Below are 9509 nucleotides of genomic sequence, written 5' to 3'. Positions count from 1 at the left end.
ACACAGGGAACATGGGAGCTACAATTCAAGGTGAGATTTGGGTGGGGACACAGAAGCAAACCATTTCTATAACCAAAACAAGAAAATTCCTAGAACGATTAAGCAGTTTAACAAAATTGCAAGTTATGAAGTTAGTGTAGAGACAATCAATTGCATGTTTCTACAGCAGTAGCAAATTATTGGAAAATAAAGTTTAAAACTGCCATTGACAATAACATTAAAATCAAAATGTTTCAGAACACATTTAATGAAGTATGTGTAAACCTCTAAAATGGAAATCGCAACGTATGTTAAGGGAAGTAAATGATATCTAAATAAATAGAAGTGGTAGCTAGATTCTAGGCTGCCCCTCAAGATTTATATCCACTGATACATAAGCCCTGTGTAATCAATCCCCTTCCCGTAAATGTGGGCAGGATCTGGAAACATGACGGGTTATTACCCCTGTGGGAAGATCATATATGGCAAATGTGAAGGACTTTTGTAGACTTAAGATTCCAAATCAGGTGATTTTGACTCATTAAAAAGGAAGATTGGCTTTCCTAGGTGTTTCTGACTTAAACAGTGTAGAGTATTCAAAAGAGAGATTAGACCCTTTCTGAAGAAAGAGATGCTCTCCTTCTGGTCTTAAGGAAGCAAAGAGCCATGTTGTAAACTACCTGTGGAGCTGGGAAACCTCCCAGTACCGAAGGCCTCAATCCAATCCCCACCAGGAACTGAATTTTGCCAACAACTGGAATGATCTGAAAAAGTCCCAAGCTCCATGTGAAAACACCATCTGCCCAACATTTTGATCTCAGCCTAGTTAAGACTCTGAGCAGAAGACCCACATAAGCCATGCCACGGTTCCTGAATCATAAAAACTGTGAGATAATCAACATATATTGTCTTAAGACAGTAAAACTGTGAAAATTTGTATGTATTACAATAAAAACTAATAAAATAGAGACATGTATCACACAATGAAGGACTCCATATTATTTTAATTTCCAATTTCTAAAAATCAATATGTAAATTAAGGCAATCCTAATTAAACTGCAAAAGGTTTGTTCTAAAAAGTGACAAATTGGACTAAAATATTTTGGGAAATTCAAAAAGCCTAACATTTCTAAAATCATGTTTGGAAAAGAACACACAAAATTGAGGGATTCAGCTTTCCAAAGTTCACAACTTACCATAAATCTAGAACAGTTATCATAATATGTAATTCTCACATGATACATAAATAAATCATTGTATAAAATAATGAATACAGAAACAGAATCCCAAAGACTCCACTGATTAACTTTCAACAGAGGCGCCAAAGTAATTCAATATACCTTGATATCTTAAAGACAGCAATGTACCCAATTAGGTAGGTGAAGATTGAAGTGAATTTTTCCACACAAATATCTACCTTTAAACATCGTTGGAACAAAATAGATTTTTGTGCAAAAAGATAAACTTCAATCTTCACCTATGGTGATACACAAAAATAATTGAAAATGAATTGTAGACATACATTTAAAACCACAAATGTTAAACTACATGAAACATGAAAATATAGGAGAAAATCTGTACAATCTTGGTATAGGCAAAGGTTTCTTAAACAGCATACAAAAAGTATTACCAAAAAGGGCAATTTTGATGAATTGCAATTTATTAAAATAAAACTTTTTGTTCTTCAGAAGACACCACAAAAAAACAAAACAAAACAAAAAAAAGAACATGAATGGACGAGTCATAGTCTAGGAGAAAATATATAACACAGTCCTTCCATCTATAATATTCAAAAACCTCCCACAATAAAGGAGATAAAAAAAATCCTGTGTAATGTAAAGCACTTGCATAAACATGTCCCAAAAATGATATGTAACTGGAAAATATTTACCTGAAGAGAACAATGACATTATTGGTCACCAAAACACTGCAAACTAACATCCTTGGACTATATCACTTATATTAACTGGTATGCTAAAGTTAAAAGGATATCAACTCCAACAGTTCACAAGGATGTAGGATACAGAGCTCTCGCACATTCCAGAGAGAGTCAATAGGTAAATTTATTTTTATTTTTCTCTTTGGAAAATTGGTTGACCCGCTCTTTAAAACGTAAGCCTAAACTTATCATATGACACAGGAATCAAACATCTAGGTATTTTTCCAAGGAAAATGAATATATATGTTCATAAAATCACTTGTAAAGGAATGTTTGGAGCCGCTTTAATCACAATACCAAACACCATATACAGACTCATGTCCTACTGTCCATCCAAAGAGAAATGAATAAATAATTTTGGTATAATCCCCTAGTAATATATAAGTAAGAAGAAATGAAACATAGAAATATTGATACCATGATAATATGGATGAATTTTACAGACATTGTTGAGAGGAAGAAGCCAGTTACATAAAGGTATTTGTTGTTTGCTTTCATTTATATTAAATTCTAGAATGATTGTAAAACCAATAATTAGGGATCTGTCGCCCAAGATGGAGTACACACGTGCGATCTTGGCTCACTGGAACCTCCAGCTCCTGGATTCAAGTGATTCTCCTGCCTCGGCCTTCCAAATAGCTGGGACTATAGGCGTCTGCCACCATGCCTGGCTAATTTTTGTATTTATACTAGAGGCAGGGCTTTGCCACATGGACCAGGCTGGTCTCGAACTCCTGACCTAAAATGATCGACCCACCTCGGCCTCCCAAAGTGCTGGGATTACAAGCATGAGCCATTGTGCCCGGCCTAAAACACACACACACACACACACACACACACACACACACACACACACAAACACACGCTTAGCAATATCTGCGGTGGGTTTTTTTTTTTTTTTCTGACTTTATTTTCCCTAATTTGTCAATACCAGATTAATTTTTGAACTCATATATAGGTTTAGCAACATGTAATGCAATCATTTCTCATTTGGAACTTGTGATAAGTAAATCTTCAAATGCCTTAGTAGTTTATAAGTCAAGACAAATATTGCTACATACTTCTTGAGTTATTTATCCTGTTATGATCCCATTCTCAGTTGATTTTTTACATCATAGCAGAACTCAAAAGGTTCTTCGTCCATGCGAAAGTTTTGCTGTCACAGCTTCGAATTTGTTCAGCATATATTGAAGTTTTTCAGCTTATTCAATGTTACATATATATATATATACCAAATATTAGCCATTATGTCAGATTTAAAATTATTTATATTTATACATTTTAACTAAAATTATCATTTTTGTGGAATGAATCAAATATCAAATATTGAATTTGTTGCACATTTACCAAATGAATGTTATCATTTGACTCACTGTATTTACCATATGAGATATTTATTTATTTTTTTCTTATAGTAAATGAGTCAGTTTTTCTTATATTCTTAAAAACACATCTGGAATTTTAAGTTATTTTAAAAAGCAGGATCAATTTTAAGTTATTTTTAAAAGAGTGGTTTTTAGCAAAAAGGTAAAATGGTGCAATTTCATATACCCATACATAAATTCTTTCTCATTATAAATGAAATCTTACAGTTGAAAGTAAATTTAGAAATCATCAAATAACAGCTGGTGAAATTGAAACCCTGCCTTAATATGCAAATCAAACACCTATCAGAAAACATTTGCAAATTCAAGTAGGATAGTCTGAAGGAAATATTTTTTAAAATAGGACTCCATAGAATTTTAGATAGATTTTTTTCTAATTATGTGAAGAATACCATTGGTAGTTTTATAGGAGTAGAATTAAATCTATAAATGAATTAAATCTATAAATCTATAAAATGATGAATTTTGGCCTAGAAACAGAGCTCCTCTTAAAGACTTGCTGGAAAAAGCTAGAGTGAAATTCTATTTTGCTCTGTCTCTCTTACCTTCTGACATTCTCTCAGTGGCTGAAATCAACAGCTATATTTATCCTATGTGTTTCTGTCATATAGATCAATACTCTACAACAGAAAGCAGAGTGGAAATTTTAAAAAATGCATCAGTTGTCTTGGAGAGGATCATTTTTCTTAATAATGACATTTAATGTTGCATACAAAACAGCAAAACAAATTATTTTGAGAACACATCAAAAATGTAATTTGTCCGAATTGACTATATACTAGATCACAAAATACTTTTCAATTCACATAAAATCATACCTTTACTCATGAATTTATTGATGCAACAAACACTTATCAACTGTCCACTCTATACCAAATATGACTTTAGTCCAAGGGGATGAAACAGGGAGCAAACTCCCTCTGACTACAAAGTTGCTTCCCTTTAGCTTATACCCTAGTGTGGAGAGACAGAGAGTGAAATAGCTAATCTACAGGAGGTCACTTAGAGATAGATGTGGGAAAAATTGGAGCATGTAAAGGGGTTTCAAGAGACAGGGTATGATGTGGTGGATCTATGTTTGTTAGATTGACTAAGGGATGCCTCTCTGATTAGATGGCCCACTAACAGTGTATTAATTCCACAGCCCTGTCATAACAAATTATGACAACTAAGTTGTTAGTTTAAATAAACAGAAATTCATCATCTCCCAGTCCTGGAAGCTAGAAATTAAAAACAGAGGTTTCATCAGGGCAGTACTCCCTTTGAAACTCTGGGTGGAATGATTATTTGCCTCTTACTAGCTTGCTGATTTGGGATGTCAATCCTTGGTTTGAAGATGATACAACACTTCAGTCTTTTTTTTTTTTTTTTTTTTTTTTTTTTTTTTTTTTTTTTTTTTGAGACGGAGTCTCGCTGTGTCTCCCAGGCTGGAGTGCAGTGGCGTGATCTCGGCTCACTGCAAGCTCCGCCTCCCGGGTTCACGCCATTCTCCCGCCTCAGCCTCCCAAGTAGCTGAGACTACAGGCGCCCGCCACCACGCCTGGCTAGTTTTTTGTATTTTTAGTAGAGACGGGGTTTCACCATGTTAGCCAGGATAGTCTCGATCTCCTGACCTCGTGATCCACCCGCCTCGGCCTCCCAAAGTGCTGGGATTACAGGCTTGAGCCACCGCGCCCGGCCCACTTCAGTCTTTTACTTTGTTCTCACATGGTATTCTTCGTGTGTGTCTCTATCTGCTCACATAGTCTTCCCCTGAAACCAGTTATATTCGATCAAGAGTCTACCCTGCTCCATTATGACTGCATCTTAACTAATTCCAACTGCAATGACCGTATTTCCTATAAGGTCATATTCTGAGATACTAGGGGCTAGAAATTTGGGAGGTAGCCACAATTCAAATCATAACAAACAGTAAGCTTAAGTACAACAGGAACTGAGCCATGAGAGGATCTGCAAAAAGAGCATGACAAGTTGATATTATTGCTCCTAATGCAGAAATTCACTTGGGGTATACACGTAGACACCATTCATTATAGCTTTCCCAAAATAGTTCTAGTTTATTGTTGTGGTCTCAGTATAAATTTAATAGAAATCATTTAACAAAAAAACTGCATGCACCCTCATTGGACAAGAAATTACATGTTCTTCCTATGTGTAAAAAACACAAGTTCAGTGTCACTGTAACAGAGTGAGTATGGAGGAGATTATTTTAAAGAGATTATTTTACAGAGATTCAATTGTATATGATTTTGTTTTCCCAGGTAAGGTCTTTGTGTGTAATTTAGCACATCTTGAGAGGGGTTTTTAGCAAAAAGGTAAAATGGTGTATTTATTGTATTATAACACATGGAGAAAATCTGCAAAAATCATAACTATAGTTTAACAAATTGTAAAAAAGTGAATATATTCAGGTAATCATTGCTAAGGTCAAGAGATGGAGCATTACTACCAATTTTGAGGTTTCTCCATCATCCCTTCCTAAATATTTCTCCCCTTCCTCACTTAAACACCAAATAATTTATAAATTTTAAACACATGAAACCAAACTGTGTGTATCACTTTGTGTTTGGATAATTTACAATATATATGATTGTTAGATTAATACATATTGTTATAATATAATTTATGTATGTATATCACTGTTGATGAGAATTTGTATTGTTTCTAATTTTCAACTTTTATATGGCAATGTAAATAATCTTGTATATGTATTTGGTGTAATTCAGAAGTGAAATTTCTGAGTCACAGGGTATTGGTATGTTTAACTTTAATGAATACCAAACAATTTTTTGAAGTGGCTGCATCCATGTACACACTCCATACAGTGTAAAGTAGTTTGGTGGTTTTATATTTTTGCAAAAATTAGTATTGCCATCTGTATTGTTTCATTTCAGATCTTCTGATATTTATGAATTATCTTATAATGATCTTAATTTGTATTTCTGTTTTCATAATTATAAGATGTTTGAAATATTTTGTTTAGTGAACATTTGACCTGGCTGATTTAGGAAATGTTACCTCAATTTTTTGTTGTTGTTGCTTGTTTATTCAGTGTAAAGAGGTTTGTTTTTAATTGTGTATATGTAACATTAGACAAAATTATTTAAAGTCAATAAATTTTTATTCAAGGAATTCCAAGTTGTGATTTCTTCCACTGTCCATTAAGGTCACTTTAGATCCTCCAAAGAGCCGGAGTCAAAAGATTTATCTTCAAGTTAGCCTTTTTTTTTTTTTTTTTTTTTTTTTTTTTTTTCCCCGAGATGGAGTGTCGATTTGCCGCCCTGGCTGAAGTGCGGTGGCGCCATCTCGGCTCACTGCAAGCTCCGCCTCCCGGGTTCACGCCATTTTCCTGCCTCAGCCTCCGGAGCAGTTGGGACAACAGGCGCCCGCCGCCACACCCGGCAAGTTAGCCCTTTTTAATGAAATGATGCTTATTTTATTTTATTTTATTTTATTATTATACTTTAAGTTCTAGGGTACATGTGCATAACGTGCAGGTTTGTTACATAGGTATACTTGTGCAATGTTGCTGTGCTGCACCCAACAACTCGTCATTTACATCAGGTATAACTCCCAATGCAATCCCTCCCCTCTGCCCCCTCCCCCCTCCCCATGATAGGCCCCAGTGTGTGATGTCCCCCTTCCCAGTCCAAGTGATGTCATTGTTCAGTTCCCACCTATGAGTGAGAACATGCGGTGTTCGGTTTTCTGTTCTTGTGATAGTTTGCTAAGAATGATGGTTTCCAGCTGCATCCATGTCCCTACAAAGGACACAAACTCATCCTTTTTGATGGCTGCATAGTATTCCATGATGTATATGTGCCACATTTTCTTAATCCAGTCTGTCACTGATGGACATTTGGGTTGATTCCAAGTCTTTGCTATTGTGAATAGTGCTGCAATGATGCTTATTTTAATCCAGTTGTCCTTTACAGCCCATAATTCTTTTATTTTGGTTTCTGTCATCTCCTTTTCATATGGGGATACTGATGAAGACTTCAAAATTCACCAAGAATCTTTGGGATCTAATTTCTTCAACCAATTTACTTTAGGGTCCTTTTTATTATAGATGGTGGATCTGCCTGGTTCTCAATTTGACACCCTCTCTTACCATGTATGAGTTCAAATCATATTCATTCCTAAACGATCACACTCAAGAACAGTATAGATGTGTGGAATATGCCAGTCCCTTTAACTCCAGACATCATGTTCTCAAGATAAAAGCCTTTAAATAAAAAGCCATTTTATGTATGGTCAACATGGAATTGGAATGCAAAATTAATCCTGCTGAGGATTTCCCTCATCTGCCATGCTCTTTATCTATTCTACAGTCCTAGAATCAATCTGTTTTTTTTTTTTTAATTAAGAGACAGAGTCTGTCTTTGTTACCCAGGCTGGAGTACAGTGGTGCCATCAATGCTCCTCCAACTCCTGGGCTCAATCCTTTTTCCTCAGCCTCCGCTTCCTGAGTAGCTGCAACTACAGGCACATGCCCCAATACCCAGCTAATTTTTAAATTTTTGTGGAGATGAAGTGTTTCTTACTATCTTGCCCAGGCTGGTCTTGAGCTCCTGGTTTTAAGCAATACTCCCACCTTGGTGTGGGGATTGCAGGCTTGAGCAGGCATGAGCCACTGTGCCTGGCCTGGAACCAACATTTATGGCTATCAATACCCCCATCAGTTAACTGTCTCAGGTATCATAATATCCCTTCTTATATGTATCAAAACTCATACTGAACTATTAGTTCTGTGTTGCAAAAGAGGATTTATGTTTTGCACCTATCCATAAGTCTTTGTCCACAAGACCTCAACGTTTTTGACTCTCATTGTAGTGAATACTTTATTATTTCCCAACTCTACGATTGTGCTAAAAACTATTGACTATATACTTTAAACAGTTGCATTCTATAATGTTTCAATTTTTCTACATAAATATGCTTTAAAATTATTTTTAAAATACAAAAAGAGGATGTTTTGTTGGTATCATAGTAGACAGAGAAGTAGACTAAACCAGTGGATACAAACCTGCACAAATAAAGATACGTGATTTATGACACAGTTGAAGCTACAAACCTTTAGGATACAGACTATTTGATGTCTACAATCAAATAAACTTAATTTTTCTCCTACAGTATAAATAATCAATTCAGTATTTATATATATGTTGTTACAAACTGAATATTGTGTATCTCCCCAAATTCAATATTAAAATCTAATCCTCAATATGATCCTCTTTGGAGTTGGATCCTTTGGGTGGTAATTAGGCCATAAAGGTAGTCCCTTAATGAATGCAATTAGTGCCCTTAAAAAAGAGGCCAGAGCGCTAGCTTGTCATCTTTCTGCAATGTAGGGTAAGTTGAGCACACACAAACCTCCAGTAGTGGGGAAGGCAATAAATTTCCAGTAGGGAAAATTGAGCTCTGACATGCTTTTTTCTACTTGTTCTAGTCTGTTGTTGAAACTTTCCACTGCATTTTGTATTTTTATAGGTATATCGTTCATTTCCAGAACTTGTGGTTGTTCTTTCTTTATAATATCTATCTATCTAGAAAATTTTTCATTCGTATCCTAGATTGTGTTTTTAAATTTCTTTAATTGATTTTCAACTTTCTCTGGTATCTCCTTGAGTAGGTTAATAATCAACCTTTTTAATTCTTTATATGACGCTTCAGAAATTTTTCTCTTTGTTTGGATCTATTGCTGTGGAGCTAGTGTGATTTTTTAGGGGTGTTATAGAGCCCTGTTTTGTCTTGTAAATGCCCTAAATGCTCCACTTAAAAGATAAAGAATGGCAGAGGGAATAATTTTAAAAAAACTAGTCAAATATCTGTTGTCATCAAGAGATTCATCTAACACATTAAGGATTCATATAAACTTGAAGTAAAGGTGTGGAAAAAGATATTCCATGCAAATGGAAACCGATAGTGAACAGAAGCAGCTATTCTTACATCACACAAAACAGACTTTAAAGCAACAACAGTACAAAAAGACATAGAAGGACATTGTACAATGATAAAATGATTAGTTCAACAGGAAGATATTACAATCCTAAATTTATATGCACCTAACACTGGAGCTCCCAGATTTAGAAAATAATTGCTACAAGATGTGCAAAATGGAATAGACAGCAACACAATAATAGCGGGGGACTTCAATACTCCACTGGCAGCATGAGGCAGATTATTAAGAGAGAAATTCAGCAAAG

The 9509-nt window shown here is 35.1% G+C and overlaps 1 pseudogene; it reads right to left on the bottom strand.

Moving 5' to 3' along the window:
- Positions 1 to 8005: 8005 nt before the first annotated feature.
- Positions 8006 to 8098, bottom strand: LOC126957786 (uncharacterized; annotated as a pseudogene).
- Between the last annotated feature and the right edge of the window lie 1411 nt (positions 8099 to 9509).

The sequence above is a fragment of the Macaca thibetana genome, chromosome 6 (genome assembly GCF_024542745.1).
Source record: "Macaca thibetana thibetana isolate TM-01 chromosome 6, ASM2454274v1, whole genome shotgun sequence".
Classification (NCBI taxonomy): domain Eukaryota; kingdom Metazoa; phylum Chordata; class Mammalia; order Primates; family Cercopithecidae; genus Macaca; species Macaca thibetana.
Note: the sequence above shows the minus strand (reverse complement) of the source record. Positions and strands in the feature narration are given on the sequence as shown.